This window comes from Acanthisitta chloris, unplaced genomic scaffold (genome assembly GCF_000695815.1).
Source record: "Acanthisitta chloris isolate BGI_N310 unplaced genomic scaffold, ASM69581v1 scaffold33869, whole genome shotgun sequence".
Lineage (NCBI taxonomy): Eukaryota > Metazoa > Chordata > Aves > Passeriformes > Acanthisittidae > Acanthisitta > Acanthisitta chloris.
Genome location: NW_008692863.1, coordinates 2,279 through 24,701, shown reverse-complemented (window position 1 = coordinate 24,701; position 22,423 = coordinate 2,279). Strand labels below are relative to the sequence as shown.

The following is a 22,423-nucleotide window of genomic DNA, read 5'->3' as shown; positions in this document are numbered from 1 at the left end:
TGACTTGGCACACACTTCACCCTGACCCCAAGCAGGGTGCAGAAATGCATTTCTTCTGACTCTTCCCACATATGGCATAAATCCAGGATCTCCTGACAGCTGATAGCCACTGATTCTTTTATATGTTTGGAGAAAATTACATAGCTGTTTTTCACAGTACCAGGACATATACTTAGGTTTCATTCACTCATCTGCTACAGGTGGTTCCCACTCCTTTGTATTCCACTGTAGGAGAAGTCTTAAAGCTGGGGGTACAGGTAATACTTACTCTTCCTGTTGAAAATTATCTGTCATGCAGAAAAGAACAACAAAAAAAAAGTTTCCTAAGTCTGAAAGTTAAAATCAGAAGGCAGGTTCCCAGCTGGGGCACTGACCACAAAAGACAAGATCAATCGCTGATCCAGTTTCTGTTGAAAGGGCCATCCCACTCTGCTATGGGATGGATGTTTCACAGAAAATGCTTAACCTAGTCCAGAAAATTAAATTTTCAAAAGGCTTTAGATCTGATTTCTCTTTATTACCTTACTAGAAGTCATGTAAAAGGAAGCATACTGAATGAATCTTGACAGCACATTTCTATATGTCGTACAAAGTGGTTTTTGTAGGTAAGGCTGCAACATCAATAAGGATATCTGCCCAGAGATTGGACATTGCAATGGAGAGTTGGCAATCACTGATTTTGGCCTCTACACAGAAAAGAGAAACAGAAACAAGCTTAGAGCCAAAATTTGATGGCAGCTTTATTTATAATGAATGGAATAATGCGCATATATTCATTTGCGAACACCTGCATGATATTAAATTTGTTTTTATAGTTACACATATTGTTCACGTTCTTACCAAGATAAATTTACTTTGCTTCAAAATTTCAGTTAGAAGTTTGTGCCATGCCTTTATCAACTATATTCAGATTCATATTAAAGTAAGCACAAATCAAGTCATATTTTAATGGTGCCATCTGTCATATTTTTTTTTTGCATTCTGCTGCCAAAGCAGCGGAAGATCAAATGAAATAAAATCTAAACATGAGGTTTCATTTACCCTGCCACAAGAAATAATGTTCAAGGTGGCAAAGACAGATCTGTTTGATAATTATGTATTTTCTGCTAAATTGTTCCATATGCTTAGAGTATTTGGGATTCAGCCAGGAAGAAAAGCAAAAGCACTTATGGTAGTTTAGCAGTTCATCCCCAAAATACACATTAAGTTATCTTTGCACAGTTTATTTGTAGGTTAAAAAATTTACATTAACTATTTCTGCTCATTACTTTCACCAGAAAAAACAAACAAACAAATCAACACACAGTTGCAGAAATATAAGCATTTAGCTAAACAATTTGAAATATAAGCAAAAATTGTGCAAAAATAATTTGAAATACTCTATTGACAACTTCAATCAATTGACTCCATCTGCTTTACTAGGCCATTTGAATTATTAATAACAACATTTATAAATATATTCTTTTCACAGCTGTTACTAATGACAAGATATACTTAAATATAAAATAATCCAGTTGCAACTATTCACCTATATTAAACCACTGTTTAATCTTTTAATAGAAACTAAGTTTTGCTCCCATATTTAAGACATTTGCTTTAGTTCTAAAATTAATCCATCTAATTAAATATTAGCTTTGATAAAACAGAATGAGAATCTATTATTAGTTTGAATGTCTATGTTAGTGAGGGAGACACATATAGGACAGATTATAAGATGACACAGAGCTCTCCCCAGGATTCAGATGGTGACTGTTACTGAGAGGAGCCTCACTTCCTTCCTGCATCCCAGCCCTTTGTGCAGGAGGATTCCGAACCCATCAAGACTCTTTTAATTACTGGTTGTAAATTACAGCGTATTCTGATAAATTTTTTTTTTCTAATATACTGCTGTTATGAAGCGTTTCGTAGAAACGAGTACTGATTGATTCCAGGCACAGCTTAACACTAATTGCCATGACCTTACAGTACAAAGGAAGGAACAGCAACATGAGAATTTTTGGCAAAAGCTATGTGATCTCCCTTACTTATCACCTTATCTGTAACACAACTGCCAATCCTAATTTACGGATTTAATTTTATCTTTACATTTAACAAATCACATCAATTTATAAAAGGACATAGAAGTATGTTTCCATTTCTAAGCAGTTTTCATCTCTGTTGAAGGAGAGCTTGATAGAACTTAGAGACAAATTTTGGATCTAGTTTGTTAATTCTGCAGTTCAGCTTTAGATATCTGCATTCCAAACGAATATAACATTTTCATTCTTGCAGCAAAAGACAAGTAATAAGATGGAAAGAAATGTGATGGTTCAAAGAACAGAAGGGTTTGATTTGTGAAGGTGAGAGAGCCATCAAATACTACAACCATCTTGCCTTCCCACCTGAAAGTGGACTCTGTGCACTCTACAGCTTGGGTAGTTTTAGCAGGGAACATGGTTGTCTTTAAGTTATGATAGTTCACACCATACGGTGCTCAGGCAAAACAAAAACAACAGTGCTTCCTTTATATAGCGAGTAGCAGACATCCACAACTCAACATTCACAGTCACCCAGCTACAGCCACATCTGCAGGGTTCAATGGCAAATGCAAAATAGAAGCCTGAATAAAGTTTAATAGAAGATATGTAGCAACATCAGCTGCAATCTCCCAATTTTCCGTTGCATACATTAAACCATACTTGGAAATGAGATGGACAAATATTAAATGCCACTGAATCCAACATTACATTTATCATCAAAGAGTAGAAAATTGCTATTATTATCTTTTCTCTACAAATGTTAATATTTCGTAACCAACTCTTAACTCGCTCTGATCCAAACACAATCAACTAAAACAACCAGGCAGTTTAGGAAAAGTGAAATGAGCCTGTGCTGCTTCCAGCTTTGTGGTTACACATGTGCATCACCTATTTAGCAAAATAAAATAAAAGTCACCCTGCTACAAGCATGACTAGTGTCTCAGGTATGTTTAAACACAAAAATTCCGGTGTGAAAGGAAATCAAAAGGGCATATTACTGGTGGTAACTATGCTAATGTGTGAGCAGAGTAAAGTACAAACCTGTACAAAGATAAAATAGCAGGTGGGACAGACATGGTCTGTTTTGCACAAAGCATATACATAACCTCTGAGATGGAAATGGTCTTGTTTAGTCTCACAAAGCACAGGCACAAAATTGCCAGGCATTCCTTCTTCAGGACTTTGCTTCCTGTCTTTCCAGAGAAGACAAAAAGTTATCATATTGCTACAAACCTTCCTAGCTTACTTTTAACTTTAGCAACTAAAGTTATTACTATTAAAATACTACTATTACTATTAAAGCAGCATCTACAGTATGAGGCTTCTTTTCCTGCTCTTCATGTGTGGAAGGCTGTGAAAACTATCAATACTTGTCTATCTTCTCAAACATAACTGGCACAATTTAAGGGTGAATTATAAATAAACTATAGGGAATTCAGTAATGTATTTACTATGAAGGAACTATGGGTGTTTAGTCTAGTTAGTACCATAGTAACTTACAACTTTCATCTTTTATGTACTAAATGTCACTTCCATCCTTAGATCCTAGTGCCAAAAAAACCCTACTATTTCATTCCAAATGTTTAGCAGTGTTACACCATGCATACACCAGCTGCCAGCTTTGCAGAACAAATTCAAGTGACGAATACTTGACATCCAACCTGGAAGCAGCTTGCTCTGCAAGAAAAACAGCAAAAGCTTCTGCTATAAACAATTCATCCTGCTCATGAAATTAAAAATCACAGCTGATTACAACTTTCATTGCTGCATGGCATAAAATTACAAAAAATAATCAGCTTTCATAAAATAATTTATTCTTTGCAGCTCTTAGATCCTTTTATCTTATGCATGTAACTTCCTTACACAGAACCTTTAAATCAAGAGGCAATTAATCTGCAAACTGAATTTGAGAAACATATAGTCCATTATCACATTCAGAAAGGAGACAGCAGTATATCTATTTACAGAGATAGACACAGAAAAGCTGATGTCAGAGCAATGTTATATTTGTATTTACTGCATCAGCTAACAAGTTACCAGGCTGAGATTAATTTTTGAGTTACCAGAAAATACACCATTATCATTTAAGTGTAAATTGTTTAAGGCTATTATCAATGTCTTAAGAGGAAGAGTGTTCACTTTGCGGCCTTAATAAATATCTAGATCTAGCAAATGTCCCATAATATGATCTTTTTTTTTCCCTATGTTGTTTTTTTGATACATACACACCCCCCCCAATAAAAACTGTGGCATTCTGTGAAACTTTATAGTGCTTCGGTTCCTACTGACTGCAATGGCAAATATCAGAAACAAAAACATACAGCTACTAAAATACAGAACTGATTCCCTAGACATCTCACAGATGCTGCTACATGAGCTACATCCTCCATGTATGCATTAAGTTTCTAATTAAGGGAGATGAAATCCTCCTGTCGTATCTTGGTAGTAACACTGAAAGCGATAATCTTTACTGCAAATATTCCAGAGAACCTCCCACATACCTTTAAGTCTGAAGTATGCCTATGAGCATTTAATGCTATGTTTTGCATTTTAGAAGTCCCTTGAATGTGGAGTTCAAGTTCTTGATGCAAAGAAGGGTCTTAATAGCACATACAGGGTTCTTCCATTGACGAAGGCAAACAAAAAGAAGAGAGTCTAGTCAAGACATATAAAGTCAGAAAACACCTATATGAAGACAGGAATTTCCATCAGGGAAAAATCATGGATCCCTCAAATGATCCCTTCAAGGATCATGTAGCTGTGCAGACAGAGCCATCATGAAACCCTGAGTTACAAAGTCTGAAAATGTCTGAAAGATAGGTGTGTTCTCACTGCTGCAGCTTCTTAAATGGAAAAAAAATAATAAAACAGAGAGAGAAACAAGCAATTTCTCTAAAAGTCTATTTTAATATAATACGTATCTGCTTTGACATTTACTTCAATAAGGCTGTTGTGGGTTTAGCTAATGCAGACGAAGAATCTACAGAATACTTGAAAGATACCTCAAGTATCAAAATATTTATACACAGTGTGAATTCCCATGTTTTATTTTCATCCTGAAGCAAATGTGACCCACTTTACAAACATGAGAAACTGTAGGCTTGGGGGCCATTACCAAGTCCAAAGGGAGACAGATCTTTTCCCATATGATTTCACACAGATAAGATCCCACAGTTTTAAGCAGTACGTGACTTTGAGCAGCACTGAAAGAATCTGCAAAGGTCGTTTTCTCCAAGACTGGTTTAGAGCAGAAGTGATTTCTGAAGAGCTAAAACCATCTAATTGTATATCATTTGAATCTGTCTTCTTTCACTTGATATTGCTTTCCCTCTCTGTTCATTTCCATTTTATGTTCCTTAATCAGACAAATCCTCTTCAAGAGATTATAAAATAATTTACATATGGGTTTCCTGGGAGAGTAGAGGCAAAAATGGACATGGCTAAATTCCTTTCTAGGACACTTATGAGCTTAAACTGGGAAAAGAAGGTGAAGGGCTAAAAAGAAGCAGAGTCTTAGCTGTTTAGGTTAGTCTGACCAGCTTAGTCACAAACAGCCAGGTATCCTCAGAGGAAGGAACAAAAAGACAGCAGTTAGTCTGTCCCCATTCTTATACTTCTAATAGTGTCTCTCCTCATTAAAAGACAGAATGAAAACTATCTATAAAATGTAATAGCTCTCCCAATAACATGTATTTGTATATACATGCAGCAACTCATTTGAGTCAAACTGTTCCAGAGAGGAGACGCATTTGACAACATTAGCTGCCCCTCAGCACTGCCACTTGATCTGATGAATGGAAACTTAAGTAAATAGCACAAAAAACACATCTCATTTTCACTAGACAAACATAGACTGGAATGAATGTTGCAGGTGACATAAAATGATGACAAAGTACTTTGAAGTCGTAAGGTAGAATGGAAATACTTGCTAAGGTTCCTCTCAAACACAGCCACGGTTCTTCATTTTGTGCAAATTTTTTTGTAACATTGTTCTGTTTCAGTCAAATTCAGATGGCTTGCAATAAACAAGCTATAAGATTCCTCCAGAGAATCATGTACACAATAGCTAGAGCCTAATGTCATGTTTTTTTAAAAAGTTTGCCTGCTCAGGGATGACTTCTGTCATTAGTATCTCTAATACTTCCTTAAGTTAGAAGAGGCAGTGTAAGGCTCACTACATTTTTACATCATTAGTAATTCAATTCTTTCCTTGAATTATTTTTTCTTATATAGGCTTATTACAATATCTCACCATTCCATCTTTTTCCAGGCTTCCTTATTGAGTAATGTAAAATGTTCTTCTTTGTTAGGCTAATTATGCTTTTAAACTTCTCATTTGTGTTCACAGGTTTTATGTCTCTTCTGAGGTGTCTGTCTTATTTAATTCTCTGAATCCTAATGATTTTGTAAGTGTTCTCTACTTTCATCCAGTTTTGGATCCAATTTCAATTTTTTTAGCCTATTTTACTGGAAAAACATTTTATGCAAAGGCCAAAAATACGAGAACTGATCCATATATCATGCATTCATCACTTCTTGAAATTTTGCCCTAACTTTTGATTTTGAACATAACCCAAATCATATTTTATGTGCAGGCAGCTCAGACCTCAGATCCATTTGGTGAAGGGTGATCTGCTTGCACAGACAGGTCCCCCCTCAGAATTTTTTTTTTTTTTTTTTTTTTTTTTTTTTTTTTTTTACAGCCAAGCCCTTCTACTTTTTACAAAAATTAATCTAATTACTTAACATGTACAAAATAAGATTATTTTTAAAGCTTGTTTCCACTACTGCAAGTACTTTCAAATAAGCAAGGAGAGTTGTGTTTGAGAAGGAAACCACCTTGCACAACATAATACAAGTCCTGGCAATTAAGCTTCCTTTTCTTTAAAAACATAATCAATTTTCCTTTCCGTATCACTGATGTAAAAATGTTTACACAGCAACAAAAACACCCTAACTTACCATGAACTGAAGCTGCCTAGCATCCTTGTCTTCTGATATGGCTGGACAGATGCAAGTATCTATTTTGCTCTTGAATTCTGAAGTGAGTTAAATGTGTAAGTGCTGGGTTTAAAATGTTGTCAAAATATACAAATAAGACTAAATGCAATTGGAAAGCTTGCTGACAGTGGTCTGCTAAACTTTTCCTAGTTCAGCTCAAATATACAAATCCATAACATCAGCAGTCTATCCTAAAAAAAAACAACAACTTGACAGAGACCTCTTGACTTTTGAGGTACCAGAAATATCACAAAAAACCAAAAAAAAACCCTAAAACCACATTCTAGTGCCAGACCCACTAAAATGGAAAACCAGCATGAACATCAGCAGTTAAATACTTGAGCTTCTGTTGTTTTCTCCTCCCACCCTGACAAATCTACAAACTGTTGGCTAAATCCCACTCCCGAAGTCACAGCTACTACTGTCTATAAAATTTACTGCCACCAAATTGCATTAGCAACTACAGAAAAATCATAAATAAAATCAGTGAATTGAGATTTTTCCACATCTATAGATTCAACTCCTTTTTCAATACATTGCATAATATTTCAGTCCTCTACATGAAATGTCACAAGAGGGATAGCTTATTGAGTTAGTTACATAGCAGATGATGGTAATCAACCCTACGGGCTTACGAAAAAAAGTCTGCTGTGTCCTTAGAGCAAAATACTTTGCAAAATAATAGTTGCAGAGTAATTGAACTCTTTTCCCTATAATATCACACCCATGTAGAATCAGTGTTTCAATTAAAAGCATTAACAGCTATGACATTCCTAAACTTGGTCAAAGTTAACATCAAAGTAACACACTCGCTAGCTTTAGGTTTTGAGTGCTTTACATAAGTGTTATAAGACATCAGATTTTACTAGATTTGCCTAACATATATCATAAAGGTATAAACTCCTGTTTTAAAACACTCACATAACCAAAGAACTTGAAGTTTAACTAGGTTGTACATGTCCTCAACTTTCATAGTATACTTTATTTTGAGCCACTCCCACAATGCAGCTCAGCAAGGTGTTTCTCCTAAGACCATTAAAAGACTAAAATAAATAATATATCTGCTGTTATACAGCACTGAACTGCTCACAACACTGACTAACACCAACCCAGGCTCAGCTACGCACGTCAGCCAAACTCAATTTTTCAATATATTTTTATCCTTTAATGTTGCTTTTTAAATAAAAAGTTAACAGCTTTATTAAGTGTGGAATGTTAAGTGTTTATGCAGCAGTCTTCCTTAAATGGGGACATATCCTCAGTTGCCACAAAGTGGTACTTAACACACTGCTATGTTTTCTTAAGTAGAAGGAAAAACCAACAATCAAGTTTGTGGTTTTTCTTTTTCCTTAAGTGACTGAGTGATGCTGAACTAACTTCACAGTGTGATAATTAATCAGTTCAGAAACACCACACTAAATCAACATGCACCAACCTACAAAAATGAGAGTTCAGTCACTGCATTTGGAAAACTCAAGTCTTTGCTCACACGCACAGTTGCACTACCTAAAGCAGATGTTCCCAAACTGCACTATGCAAGACACTTCAAAGTTATTTTTTGTGTGTGGTAGGCATAAGGAGCCACCACTCCTGAGCTGGGGCAGGAAAGAAAGAAGAGGAAACGAAAAATAAAAAGAAAATAAAAAAAGAGTTGCAACCACTATGCAATAAACACTCATTCCCTTAAAGCCTACAACCATGTGTGTGCTTCATGCTCAGAACACTCCCATTGGGCTCCCAGATTTGGAGAATGTAAAAGGAAGACAAAATGAGATTTATATGGGAGCTGAAAGGCAAACAGCCATTCTTGAGAGCAAGAAGTAGGCAGAAGGTTACAAGACCATGAAGTGCAGAATCAGGAATAACTACTATATCTTTGTCAGAAAGGGTCAATGATATCTATATGCTGGGTGGAAATTTGAGCTACTAATACATCTGTGGTAGTACTCCTCAACTTAAAGCAGAGACTGGACTTGAGAAAAAACAACTCTGAAGAATGACTGTACATGATATGTATAAATCAGCAGGACAGCAACTAGTGCACAGTGCTTTTACAGCTAGCCAGCTGTACCCAGTCACCTGACAACAACAAAGCTTTCGTTCACAATTTTTTTATTTTTTTAAACACACATAAGGAATGTAACTTTACTTTTGCCTTTATCTTGTACTTTAAAACATATATGTAAATCTCAGGAAACATGCAGTTGTTAAAATTTGTAAACTCCCACTTGGGCTTTGAAGCTTAACAACCACATACCAAACCGTATATTGCTTGTGGTTTCAAGACTTAGAGGCAATGAACTCTTGTTCCCTAACTATCACAGAGATGACAGTCACCTGCTGAATCACCAAAACCATATCCTGGCACACACACACTTCTTCTGAGCTATTTCCCATTCAGTTGTTTGTCTGGGTATACCTTCCTTGCTTCTACAGAAAAAAAGTCAGCAAGAGGTGCACGCTTGTAAATAGTAACTTACCATCAGACCTATTAATATGACACTGCTTTAGGCAGAAAGAGGGGGGGAAAAAAAATCTTCCTCATATTTTTGAGGTGAGGAATGAAAACTCAAAAAATGAAACTGAACCAATTTACTTCCTTGTGGAATAAGATCTGTGGATAGTTGAGCCTAGAGTCACAACTACCTATTTTTGAACCTATGGTTCCTAAACCAGAGTTTTCTCCTCCTATAACACATTTTTCCCATATGTTAGAACAAAGCAAAAGGTTTATATGCATAAAGCTAATCAGACATTACATGTTGTTTAAAAATCATCAGCCATTTGTTACGCTTTTGATTTGTAGAAAAGAAAGGTTAATACCAAGTAGAAAATTACAGTTAACACCATAATTATGTTTTAAAATTATATAATTAATCTGAAATAGTTAAACTCTTCACAAAAAAAAAGCCATTGTTGAAATGATTGTTCTGTTTTACACATCAATAGTAATTTTTATTATAAAGCATAGGAATCTAAAGTGATTTTTAAGTTCCCTATACAATTCAGTTATTTTCTTATCCATCAGTTGAGGAATTCCTCTCACTCAGACTTGGACCTGGTGCTCAATAATTAACTCAAATCCTTTCCCCCTCCCCCCCTACTGAAATAATGCCTTAACTTTACCTTCACTGAACTGATGGTTCAACAGCAACTTCATAGAATTTTTGCCTGGGGAATTTCTCTACAATTTTAACTGGAAAAATTGAAATGGTCAATTGCATTCCATGCATGAAACAGGCCAGTTTATTCTACTAGTATAATACAATGTTGAGTTTTACCACTACCGCATTGAAAGGGTGTGGGTTTGGATGTTTTCTGTATAAGATCATTTAAGTCCAACACTTGCTATATAAAGGTATTCATGAATAAGCAACTTCTAACAGAAATCTCTTATTTAAATTGAGGGGGAAAAATACAATGTGCCAAAAGAGACAGATTTTAATTTCTATACCAACTCAACACCTCTCAGCGGTTTAACAGAAGACTTTCTGCAATGATTGAAGTATAGCAAGGGAGTCAAGTGGGCTTTTGGACTGTTGCTTTCTTTCCAGACCAAGGCTGTGTTTTCTCTACTTGGGATATGAGACTTATTTCCAGCTTATTTCACTGACAAAGCCCATGGTCTTATCCTGTTAAAAGTCACATGCATGTCCTCAGTCTGAAAGATAATTCCTTCCTTGTACCTTGCAGTAACCTCTAGTCATCCCCTGCGCTTCACATGTTTCCACTGAGGTCGACAGTTAGACCTCAGATGAACTATACAGAGGGAAGAGGAATAGATCACTTGGGACAGAACTGGTGGGGTGCTCTGGAGAGACCCTAACTCATCGGCTTGGTGAAACAGAAACAATGAAATTCAACATTTAAGACCTTGTTAAAGTCAAGGGAAACAATATCAACTGCTCACCCATGGTCCACAACGCCAGACATCCTTCATAAAAGGCAGTCAGTTGTCAGGCATGATTTGCCAGTAGTCTACAGATAAGTAAGACATGTATTCTCATAGGATGAAAGCTGACGAAAGAACTACTTCACTTAAGTAAAGCAGTAGCCATGTTACATAACTGCTTAACAACATAAGCAGTACATCCATGTTACAAAAAACACTGAGGATTCAGCATAGTTGATACTCCTAACGCTGATAATTCATTGCAAGGGTTCCAGCACAGGACTCTAGTCAGCTAATACAGCTCAAGTAAAGCAGAGGGAAGGATGACACTTTGGAAACACGCGGGCTAATATATTCCAAAGAACTTGTAAAGTCATAAAGCTCAAACCCTTTCTGCAGGAAAGCATAAGCCTTGCATTCTATCTTCAAATGTTGACCGGGTGCATGAAGAGGTGCAAGTTTTTTATTCCTTCCACATCATGCATCACTCATTTGCATTTATGCCACCTGATAGCATATTGAGCAGGAATTCTTATTTGCCTTGCTATTCTTCCTAGGACCAGCTACAAATCACAAAATTATATATATTAGGCTCCACCTATCTACAAAGTTTCCAATTAAATAGGTCAAACTAACAAAAGCCTTCAGTATCAGTGTGCTATATGACACCAGATGCATTTCAACATCCTTTAATGTGATCAAATCAACAGCCTGATCTCTGATAAAATACTGCATATACCACCATACAGAACATGACGGTATCAAAGCAAAATTAAGAGCAGCTGTGAGGACAAAAAGCAAAGACTGCAACTGGGTTTTTTTTATAGGCGCATCTCCTACCACGGTCTGATAGAAGTACACCAAACACAAACAGTAAAAGCAAGGAGGATACTGGGGGCTACCCTGATCTTTTCCTCCAAATATGGCACATTGAAACAAAAAAAGAATCAATAAAGGAAAGAGATCATCCTTCAGTTTGTACCTCTGAGGTAGACATTAAGAGGAAAAAAGGAATTCAAGTAAAGTGAATACTTCAGTACGAAAAGCTAGTGTCTCATACAGGCCCACAGGAATTGTACTACTCAAGATGTAACAATGGAGTTCGATGGGGAAGTCAGAATATTTGACCAGTCAGGCCATGGACTTGCTCCAGTAAATTCCTACATTATGCAATCAGAATTTGTCTTGAGGGGCCAAGTACGTATGTCTTTCAGCTTATTAGATGTTATGCGATGCCACGCATAAAGTGTGCAGTACCGAACAACTCAAAAGGCACATGGGTTGAATTTCAAGAAGCAATTATTCAGTGGAAAAAAATGAACATCCCTTTGTTCAATTAAAACCAGAGTTTAGCATGCATCACTGAAGGTGACTAATTCCTATTTGTATGTCTCCTTTTATGCTCACAGCTGGCCAGCAGCAAACCTACATTTTCTTAAGGCAGTTTCAGATAAGTATTTTAGTTCTTATAGTTTACTTCATCTAAGTTTCTAGAACAACTGTGGTAAATTTTAGCATTAACTTGTTAAACATACTGTTTGGACAGCCCATCACTGCACTGAAGAGCATGAACTACCCAAAGACCTTTTTCCCAGGTAACACTTAGCAATACATTACCTGAAACTCTGAAGAGCACTTTTGAAATTCATTTTTTACCTTTGATAGATTCTGTTAAAAAAAAAGTAACTTATAAGTTAATCAACTGTAGCCACCAAACACTGGTTACCAGAATTAGCTTCTAGTTGTCAAGCTAGATTTCCAAGACAACTCACAAAGATATCATTCTTTAAGTAGTTAGTGCTCTATCAAAGCATGTACAGAGCAGAAACTGTTTTAGCAGAGCTAAAGTTTTTGTTTACTCAGGAAAAATAAACAATGTTATAACTGGCTAGAACTGTAACCATCTACAGAGTTCAATCATACAAGCATGTCTTATTTCCTGTTTGACTTTATCAGTATTCTGATAAGGAAAAAACTAGGGCATTTCTCCTATCAACAAGCACACAGAGGAGGAAAACTGCTGAGTCAAAGGCACAGCCAGCAGTAAAAGCTATTCCAGTATTAATAGATTATTTGCACACATTTTTAATGTGTATTCATACTGAAGCCTTAAAAAAACCAGAACATATTTTTTAAGGTCACAGTCAAGCAAACTATACTTCTACAAATTCAGATGGATGAATCATGAAGCCCATAGAAGACAGATGTTGAGAGCTCTGATTATACTTCTCCATTCAAACTGTCTTTGGAGGAGGGATCAACAATTACAGTGATTTGTACAGCAAAATCAAAAACCTCCAAAATATCATTATCTTTAGGTGCTACAGTATAGTAATAAATATGTTAGCTGAGATTACAAGAGTTGGAATACACAATGCCAAAGAAGCAGCAGTACTTCCTGAGGCTAGGCTTTTTATCTTGCTACCTGTTCTGGGTTTGAATGTCATACTAACCCTAACAGTGCCAATCTCTAGAAGACTTATGCTGTTATATTTTAGGCTCTGATCTTGCAAACAAGGGAGTCAGGAATTCAGAGCAAAGCCCAGAACAGTATGCTTAAAACTAATCTCCCTGATAACAAGGGCTATAGAGAAAAAACAAATGCTCTGCATACTGGGATAGTGTTTTCAAGAAATTTTACAACAGCTTCATGGAACATAAGAAGCTCCTACACTGACTTGCCATACGCCTTTGATTAAATAATACAAATAGGGCAGAGAAGAAGAGATAACCTTTCGTTTCTCTTCCTTGCAAAGGGAGTTCTAACAATGATTAACATCAATCACTGAAATACTACAGTGCTAACAGGAAAAGAAAATCTAAAGAACACATTAACCATTAGCATTTGTACCTGGTTTCTCCTCTTCACCCTACAAACACACTGACATATTAAGCTCTTACTTTGTGATATAAACAGAATTTTCAATTTTAGATGTTCATTTTGGAGTATATTAAATGTCGATAGCATCAATCCGTACGGGTATAGTGCTGCCCAGCTGCATGACATGCCTCATGACACAGCACTTCTAAAAATAAAATGTTCCCAAGCAAGCTAAGAATGAGCATGTAACAGTGAAAACATACATATTTTGAGATTTAAGGTGATGTCACAGCTACATGGCCCTAATCATCATTTTTGATGATCAGAATTTAGGACTTCAAAGCCTAAATCCCTACTGATCTTCTGTTACATAAAATACAGGCTAAAATAGCCTGCAGCAGACAGACAAATGCTCTGTATGAATCTTGAGGGATTGGGGGCAAAAGGGGGAGTTTGGCAAAAAAACCCAAAAATTAAAAAATACAGCAGTATGAAAGAACAAGCATGGATTAGGAAATAACTTGAATTGTATGATAGTCTCTTACTGAAACAACCATATAATTCCAAGGTTCACATTTTGTAATAATCTTGGATTGGGGCCAGAAGGGAAGGAAACATAGTTGGTTTGTTTGGGTTGGGTGAGTTTTTTTCCAATTATTATTTTTTTCCTCCACCTCTCAGATAAGATTCAAAGCAGTTCATTCAAGAATGTGAAAATTTATTCATATGCATGGTACAAAATACCAAATACAGAAAAGCTAATTAGAGAGAGAACAATTTCACTTCCAAGTTTGGAAAACAAGTAAATTTAAACCGAAGTAATATTTTAACAGGATGATGTATCAGCTAGAAGAATCACCAAGATGTGGTGAATTCTCCACTTATTCATGGCAAAATCGGATGGAGTTCTGCAAAAGCCTCAATCTCACTCAAACTATGGGGTATTTTCTACCTTGGGATTACAAAAATGGCTCAAGACAGAATCATGAAACAAACAACACTAGTCAAGCCCACTAGAAGCTGCTGGCAACATCAAATTCCTATACAGCATCAATATAAACACTCAAAAGCATTAAGTGCAGCCTGACTCCACTGCTCTACAGAGCTTTAGTTTTTGCTGATGTGGGGGTTGGGAGCATCTACAAATGCAGCAGCAGGAGCAGGGAAAGGGGAGAAGATGAAAGGGGAAGTCAAGCTTTCAAAATATACATGGAGCAAGGTTGCATTAGACAAACATGGCCAGTAAATATAGTAACTGTCTGAAGAAAAAGCAAGTCATGACAGATCTGCTTAACTTAATGAGCTGTGTTTTAATCATTTGTTTTACACTTACAGTTTTCTGTTTCAGACCACCAGCTGACATTTAGCAGAAAGGCTATCTATATCTGCTAGATCGGAAATATGGTGCTGCTCTTCTCAATGTGACAGGATAACTACATTGTCTCCTACTTTGCCTGTCTTTGCTATTTGTACATCTTATCTTAAGCCATACTCTCCAGAGCAGTAACCACAAGCAGTCTGTTCTCTCCAGCATACAGTATGATGGAGCAGTGGGCATCACAGGAAAAATACATTCTCAAAGAATATATTTTATGTGATGACAACGGATGCATTGCAAATTTAAGATATGTTACGCCAAGGAGTGTGTGTTAATTATATTAAAAAGTAAAATTAGGCAATGCAAACTCACTGGAAAAAAAAGAAACTTAATTCTTTTGTAATTGCTATGCTTGCCAAAATCACTTGTATACAGCATAAGAAAGCAATTCTAAACCAATTTTGAGTAGAAACTTTCTTCTATAAATGCAGAATACTGCCCAATAAGCAGGACGGAAAAAAGCCCCACATATGGTAAACCACAGGAATTCTTAGTGAAATGATGAAAGGATAATTAATAAGCAACATGTTGAGTTTTCTTTCTAATGTATCAATGCACACATGACACAGCTACTTCATTTTAGATTCTGTAAGTCTCTCCTTTATTCTCAGCATACCTTTAAAAAGAAAAATCATGCCCCTAACATTAACAAAAGTGATCATACAAACTCTACTTTTAACCCTTTAATCTAACCATTTCACCAAAACCCCGAGAAGATTCATTATAAATGTTTTTCCTTACTACAGTAAAGTATTTAAAAGATTACCAATCCATCACATAATGACCAAAGCTAGAGGCAAAAGGGCTCTTTCCTTTAGTATGCATGGGGAACACAGGGTATGCCTAAATGATTGTCCAGTTGTGCTTCAGATGCTGAGCTTACACTAACCTGCATCCACACAAAGAGCTGTTGTTCCATATTCCACTTTATATTTTTCACTGCTGAATGCACACATGCATGAGCACTTAGCATCAAAATGGACTAAAATAATACCAGGACAACATATAAAGTCTTTACTGATTGTCAGCAGACACCTGCCTGATTTATCCTAGTCTCTTAAAAATAAAAAGCTTGCCTTAAGCCACTTTCGGAAAGTATCTTACATGCACAAAATAAACACTCCAGCAGTGATTTAAGCTAACCTCCTTGACTTTGAGGACTGTTAATCCACTTCAGTACAGGCAGGTAGCTCTGCACAGCTGAGAAGCGACACCACCCTAAATCACGTCTTAGCTTTGACTCACTACATAAGACTTTATAAAGAAACAGACTTGAGAGACATTATTTTAAGCCACTACTGAAATCTCGAGTACAAGGTCAAATTTCTCCATATAAAAACATGCCAAAGTGCTTGACATGGGGATACACAAAGCCTTCTGACACTATGTGGACTTAAAGCTAACCTGACCATGCAAAACTAGCGGATCTAAAGGGTCACTTAGCAGCATCATAACTTCACTAACAAAGGACAACAATCGAAAGCAACTACTTAACAGAACACAAATACCAGCACAAGAAAGTAAGGTGTTTTGAGGTCGTGGAAGAGAAAAAACTGTGTATACCCATTTCCTACAACCTGAAATATGACAACCATGCAGAAATCTATGACATGTCAGTAGGCACTATAGAAAAAACTCACCTGCCTTTACCTCCAGAGAACATTCTGTACCATTTCAATGACTGGGCTCAGGGGAAGATGCTGTTTTCTTGGAAATTTTCAATATATATACACACACACGCACACTTAGCTTATAAAGTAACAACAAAGAAAACCTTGTAGACATCTAAGTGAGGCACATTTATTCAAATTGATGTAGGTTTTTAAGATGCCTTTCCCAAAACAGTTCATTCTCCCCCTGCCCCCAGACTTCCGCCTTCAGAAAACAGACATTCACTCTATATTATTGAAACTTGGAAAAATGCAAGTGTTTTCTTTGAAAAAAATATCTATTGTTACAGCAAAACCTTGGGTTTCCTTTCAAGCAAGATCATATGATTACGCGTTTATATTTTACTTTCCGCAGGAATTTACACACCCCCCATTTGCATCCTGTTATTCATTTAGCGTTTCCCTTTACTTCAGCATGCCGTGTTAATAGAGTGGAGCTGTTGGCTCAGTCTAGGCACTCAAGGTGACAATCAGTGCTCACTCTTGTATTTGTCAGAGTTATTCTACACAGAGTTTTCCGTATATATTCAACTGCACAAAATGCTCCTTCCAAAAAGCAGCTCAGATAAGCATGGCACAGACAGAACAGGAAAATCTAACCTCGGGGTTTTCATGGTTTTTTTGTTCATTTTGTTCTTCACTAATTTTTCTTTTGGAAGGTGGATTTCACTGAAATAGATTCCATGTTATTTAAGACCATTAAAACTGTATAAAAGATCTCACTTTTGCTACTGCCTCTGTTGTAGTCATAAATTGGTTACTCTTGTTTATCTTCACTTAAGTCATTGATTGTTAACCTTTAAATACCTGCAGATGGAGACTGATGACTAACCTGGTTCATAGTCCTACAGTGCAAAGGCCTGAAAAGAAATAGCAAAAAGCCTTTCTCTGCTAAAAAAATGCTAAAACAACTCCTACTGAAGCTATTCTGCCTGAAGGTATAAAATTATACTTGCTTCATTTTATACTGTTCAAAGAGTCTTGCACAAAATAAGCAACATCAAATCTTTTTTAATTTACCAGGCTTTTTTATTTTATGGAGACTACAGGAAAGATATTCTCCTGCAATGCACCTTAGTATATGCACTTGTTGCTTGAAAGTCCTTTCCTACAAGGCAAATCAAAATTCTGCTCCCTAATTCATTATAACACAATTAAATGCCCTTTATTCTACAACTATGGTTCAGTATGGTAGTGTTAGCTGCATATGTCTGCCTGATATGGATACAATTCTAACAGTAATCTAAGTTAAAAGCACAGGTTAAATTTGCTTCAATTCTAGATCCACAGTAGTTAAACTGCAAACTGAAATGCCAATACAACTTTTCTGCCACTATGCACACCACTCTAAATGGCTAAAAGCTACCATCATATTCAAATGAGAAACAAACAACTGAAGTAAATGTTGGTGTGAAGGAACTCTGTCTCTTTACAGCCAGTAATCTAAGTTAAAAGCACAGGTTAAATTTGCTTCAATTCTAGATCCACAGTAGTTAAACTGCAAACTGAAATGCCAATACAACTTTTCTGCCACTATGCACACCACTCTAAATGGCTAAAAGCTACCATCATATTCAAATGAGAAACAAACAACTGAAGTAAATGTTGGTGTGAAGGAACTCTGTCTCTTTACAGCCCATGATTTCCCTACATAGAAGTCATAGCCTTAAACCCCTTTACTGCAGGGCCTACAAGAGGAAATTACAGGAAAGGAGCAGAAAGAACAAAAATAAAGCACTTCCATTGCATGAGAAATTGAGATGAGAAATTGACGTCTGTTATTATCACTCCACCACAAGTAAAGCAAAAAACTTGCAATCTTAGACTTATTTCAGAAGACAGTTTAAAAGACACAACAAAACACATTTTATTGAGACTAGCACTTCAATTCACCAAGAGAGCATAGACAAGCTAATTTCTTTTACAGCAGTCAATCTGAGACAATGTCTTGCAAACATTTTGATAAAACTGATGTGCAAAGACAAGTCTCTCATTTCATGGGAGAAAATAATTTCATTTGAAAAACACACTGCTAGAAATATTTGACCAACTCTATCCTTAGAGCAGATTCCATACTAAGAGTTGTCCTGAACAAGCACAGAAATCAAGACACTTTCACATATTCTTCAAGCAATAAACCGCAGAATATAAATTTAGGAGCATTAATAAATCAAAGCCAGACGACACTAAATGAAAATAAATGTTCTGCATTTCTGAAGGAAAAAGTGGAACTTTCTTAGACCATTAGGTTTCTTGAGTCCTTTCATCCATGTAATGCAGGCTGAAACACTATCTTAAACTAATTTTTATGTCCAAACAGCTTAGTTAAAAAGGCCAATCAAAACAAACAAACAAAAAAACCCCAACAAAAACTCCTTGAAATTTAATATCAATCCCATTGCAATCAAGACTCCTTATCTAGAGCTGATCAATATAATTTCATCTTCAAATTAATATCGTAAAATTTCACTGACTGGTACATGATAAGGACAATTATTTAAATACAAGCTCTCTGCTTTGTTCCAGCAATGAAAAGGATCAGACTATTTCTGCCTTTGAAGAAACTGCCATGAAACCAGCCAGAGCATCTCATCCTACAGAGCAGTTCAGGTAGTGAAGGACAGGGGTAGGACTCCTTAGCCAGTTCTGAGGTCACCAAGGACATACAATTCTGTGCTGATGACTACTCTGAGTGCTGCTGTACTACCCTTGCCAGGGCTGGGGTCAGCCAAAACCTGCCCACACAACTGGAGAACCTTAGCTGTCATCTTAATACCTCATGTCCTGTATTAATCAGGGCTTGGACACAGGAAAGACTTTGCACTCTTTACAAAGTCACCTTTCTTGTCACAAAGTCCATTCTTTACAAGTCACCTTTGCAATAAACTATAGGAAGGGGCACTAGCAATTACTTTATATCAAAGCAAAATCATTTTTGATACATCATTAAGCAAAACATAGGGCTGATGGGAACTCATATGACATGTTTTGAACAGCAATAGTTTAACAAAGACAATTTTCAGAGGGGGGGAAAAAAGAAATCTCTTGGGTATCCTTGACAGTCTGATGAAAAGGACTGGAGGACTCATTAAGGGCAATATTACTTCCAAATGCAAAGCTCTGAAAGACTGGTGACCTAAGTGAAATATAAGTAGTTACATTTGGTTTCAGGAAACTGGAAAGCTTACTTTATACAGTCACATTGTATATACCCATACAACTGGAGGCTCCATTAAAATACAGATAAATTTAACAGTTTAAAGTACTTAAACAGCTGAAATCAACATACAGTATAAACTGAATTTTACAAGCAGTTCAAAGCAAATAGATTCCCAATGCTTACCATCAAAAAAGCTTTTGGCTCTCAGGTAACTGACACTAAGCCTAAGCACAGACAGCTTATCCAATTTGGCGATAACATCTTGAGGGAAAGGCAGAAGGCTAGCCAAGCGGTCCAGCTCCGCATTCAAGCGGTCCCTGTGTCTCTTGGATGGATTGGACTTGACTCCTTCAGCTGGGGATGGCTTCACTCTGTGGCAAAAAAACCCAAACAATATAAATGCAAGTTCCTTTCCAAAACGAAGGCAAATATTTGCCAAGCCTAAAGTTTAAGAGAAAATTTGAAACATTAACAACCAAAATGTTTTTCCCAAGTGACCTTGTTTACCACTGAAACAAAAAATGAACCTAAGATAGCTTAACCTACCCTTCAAAACACACACTGTTAAATGAAGCAGTTTGAGCTACAACGCCTCTTTAAACATGTAATGAAAATCTGTAACCTTTGAGATTCAGCACTTTTTATAAAAGCTTCCTACACTTTCACTGAAATGTCACTTGAATTCTTCCAAATGTTAGTATTACAAATAATTCAACACCTTTTAGTGATATTTGTGTACAAATACATTTGATAGTACACTTTATCACTTCAATAACAACTTCTCACAGATGCCCCTAATTTTTTCCTCAATGTTTGGAACAGGCTATTGTCAATTGAATACAACAAATGTTTCAGTAACTTGCTAGATAATGAGGCATCCCAAACTGCACAAAAAAACCCAACCCTCCCCACCACAAGATACAGCTCAGCCAGCATGTAAAATCTTTGCAGCAAACAGTATTAAGTCACCTCTCACTGAAGGCATTTCATTGGAGTACAGCATGATGAAGACATGCCTTTGTACCGTACAACGAACAATTCTAAAAGCTTTCTGTTATGAATTACATAATGAAGTTTTTGTAAACTTGTTGTTTCCCGTTCATATCCACCCTGGGCTTCAATTCCAGACACCTGGATACTCACACTTTCACACACACTCAGAAGTCTGGCAACAGGTTAAACCCCTACTCATTTGAATTACAAGTAGTCATTACAAGTCAATACTGAAACCAATTAATTTATCTACACAAGCCACAGTAGATTTTGTGATCTTTATTAAATAGTTTTCTAATTAAAGAGTGATTCAATCTCACTTTTCCAGTATTGCAGTTCTATGCGAGATCTGCAGCAGTTATCAACCTATGCTGCTCTCACAGGAATGTTGGTTCTGCAAGAAGCATTACTTGAAAATACTGAGCATGAAGATATTCAGCAGCTAATTTCTTCACTATTTCATTTAGTCTGCTTCCTACTGTCATCCTGGTATCAATTTTATGATGAGACATTGTAAAAGCTCCAATAGTTATTTTTGCCACTGCTTAAAGTAAACTATACTGAAAAGTAATTTCATCTTCTGTTTCTAGTCAAATGAGTACTCATAGAGAGGACATTCCTATTTTTAGCTTGTTTTTGCTTTATGTTTCAATTACACTTCTTGTTAGCTTAAATTCAAGCTCTTCTTTTTACAGCCATTGCTTATTCAAGTGTCACTTGTCAAAAACTTGCACTGAAGCCTGGCTGCCTGCTCCCCAGCACTAGAGCTGCCCCTTGGCACATTAAAGGGAGCATGTGCCTTATGTGGGGCCTGGAAAAATGAAGATGCGATAATAAAAAATGTTGTTAATAGACAGAAACATAGTATCACCAGCAACTACTAACTCCTCAGAGGGAAAAGGTTAAACTTGCTGCAGGGTAAATATTGCCTAGGACACGGTTCTAATGGATCTTTATCCTAAAAGCATTGGAAATACAGGCAAAACAGATGAATCAGGAAATATGAAAATTCTCTCTTGGAAGAAAACCCATAGTTTTCATCAATGGCAATGAATGACAAACTAACTATTTGGTCAGATGTGTGCTTTGGTCACACATCCTGACTTTGAGATCTGCAGCTCACCACAGTCCCAAGTGAATATTAAAATAATTTAGCAAAGCTTTCTTCATATTCTCTTGTGATGACAGAATATTAACTCATATAAGCTATATAATTAACATGATTTAAATATAACCCTAACAAAATAAAGTTCAAAATCACCAAACACTAGCAGTAACATTAAGAGTTACTACTTAATTATTTTTTTTTAGGTATTAGACTGCCATAAATGTAAAACTTTATGCAGGTAACAGTTGCATGCCAATAAGTGAACAGCTAGCCATTATCAAATCAACGAGTTCTGCTTCTGAAAAGTAGAGGACTCCATAGAAACCATTCAATGCACGCAAACTTTTTTAAATAAATCAGCACTAAATAACAGACTTTTCTA

The 22,423-nt window shown here is 36.3% G+C and overlaps 1 protein-coding gene across 1 annotated transcript in view; it reads right to left on the bottom strand.

Moving 5' to 3' along the window:
* LOC103809932 (aryl hydrocarbon receptor-like) overlaps nucleotides 1-20,305 on the bottom strand; it is a 52,796-nt gene extending 32,491 nt beyond the window's left edge. Inside the window, 1 exon segment of the mRNA XM_009082806.1 lies at nucleotides 20,124-20,305. The gene's annotated coding sequence lies outside the window, so the exon portion shown is untranslated.
* Between the last annotated feature and the right edge of the window lie 2,118 nt (nucleotides 20,306-22,423).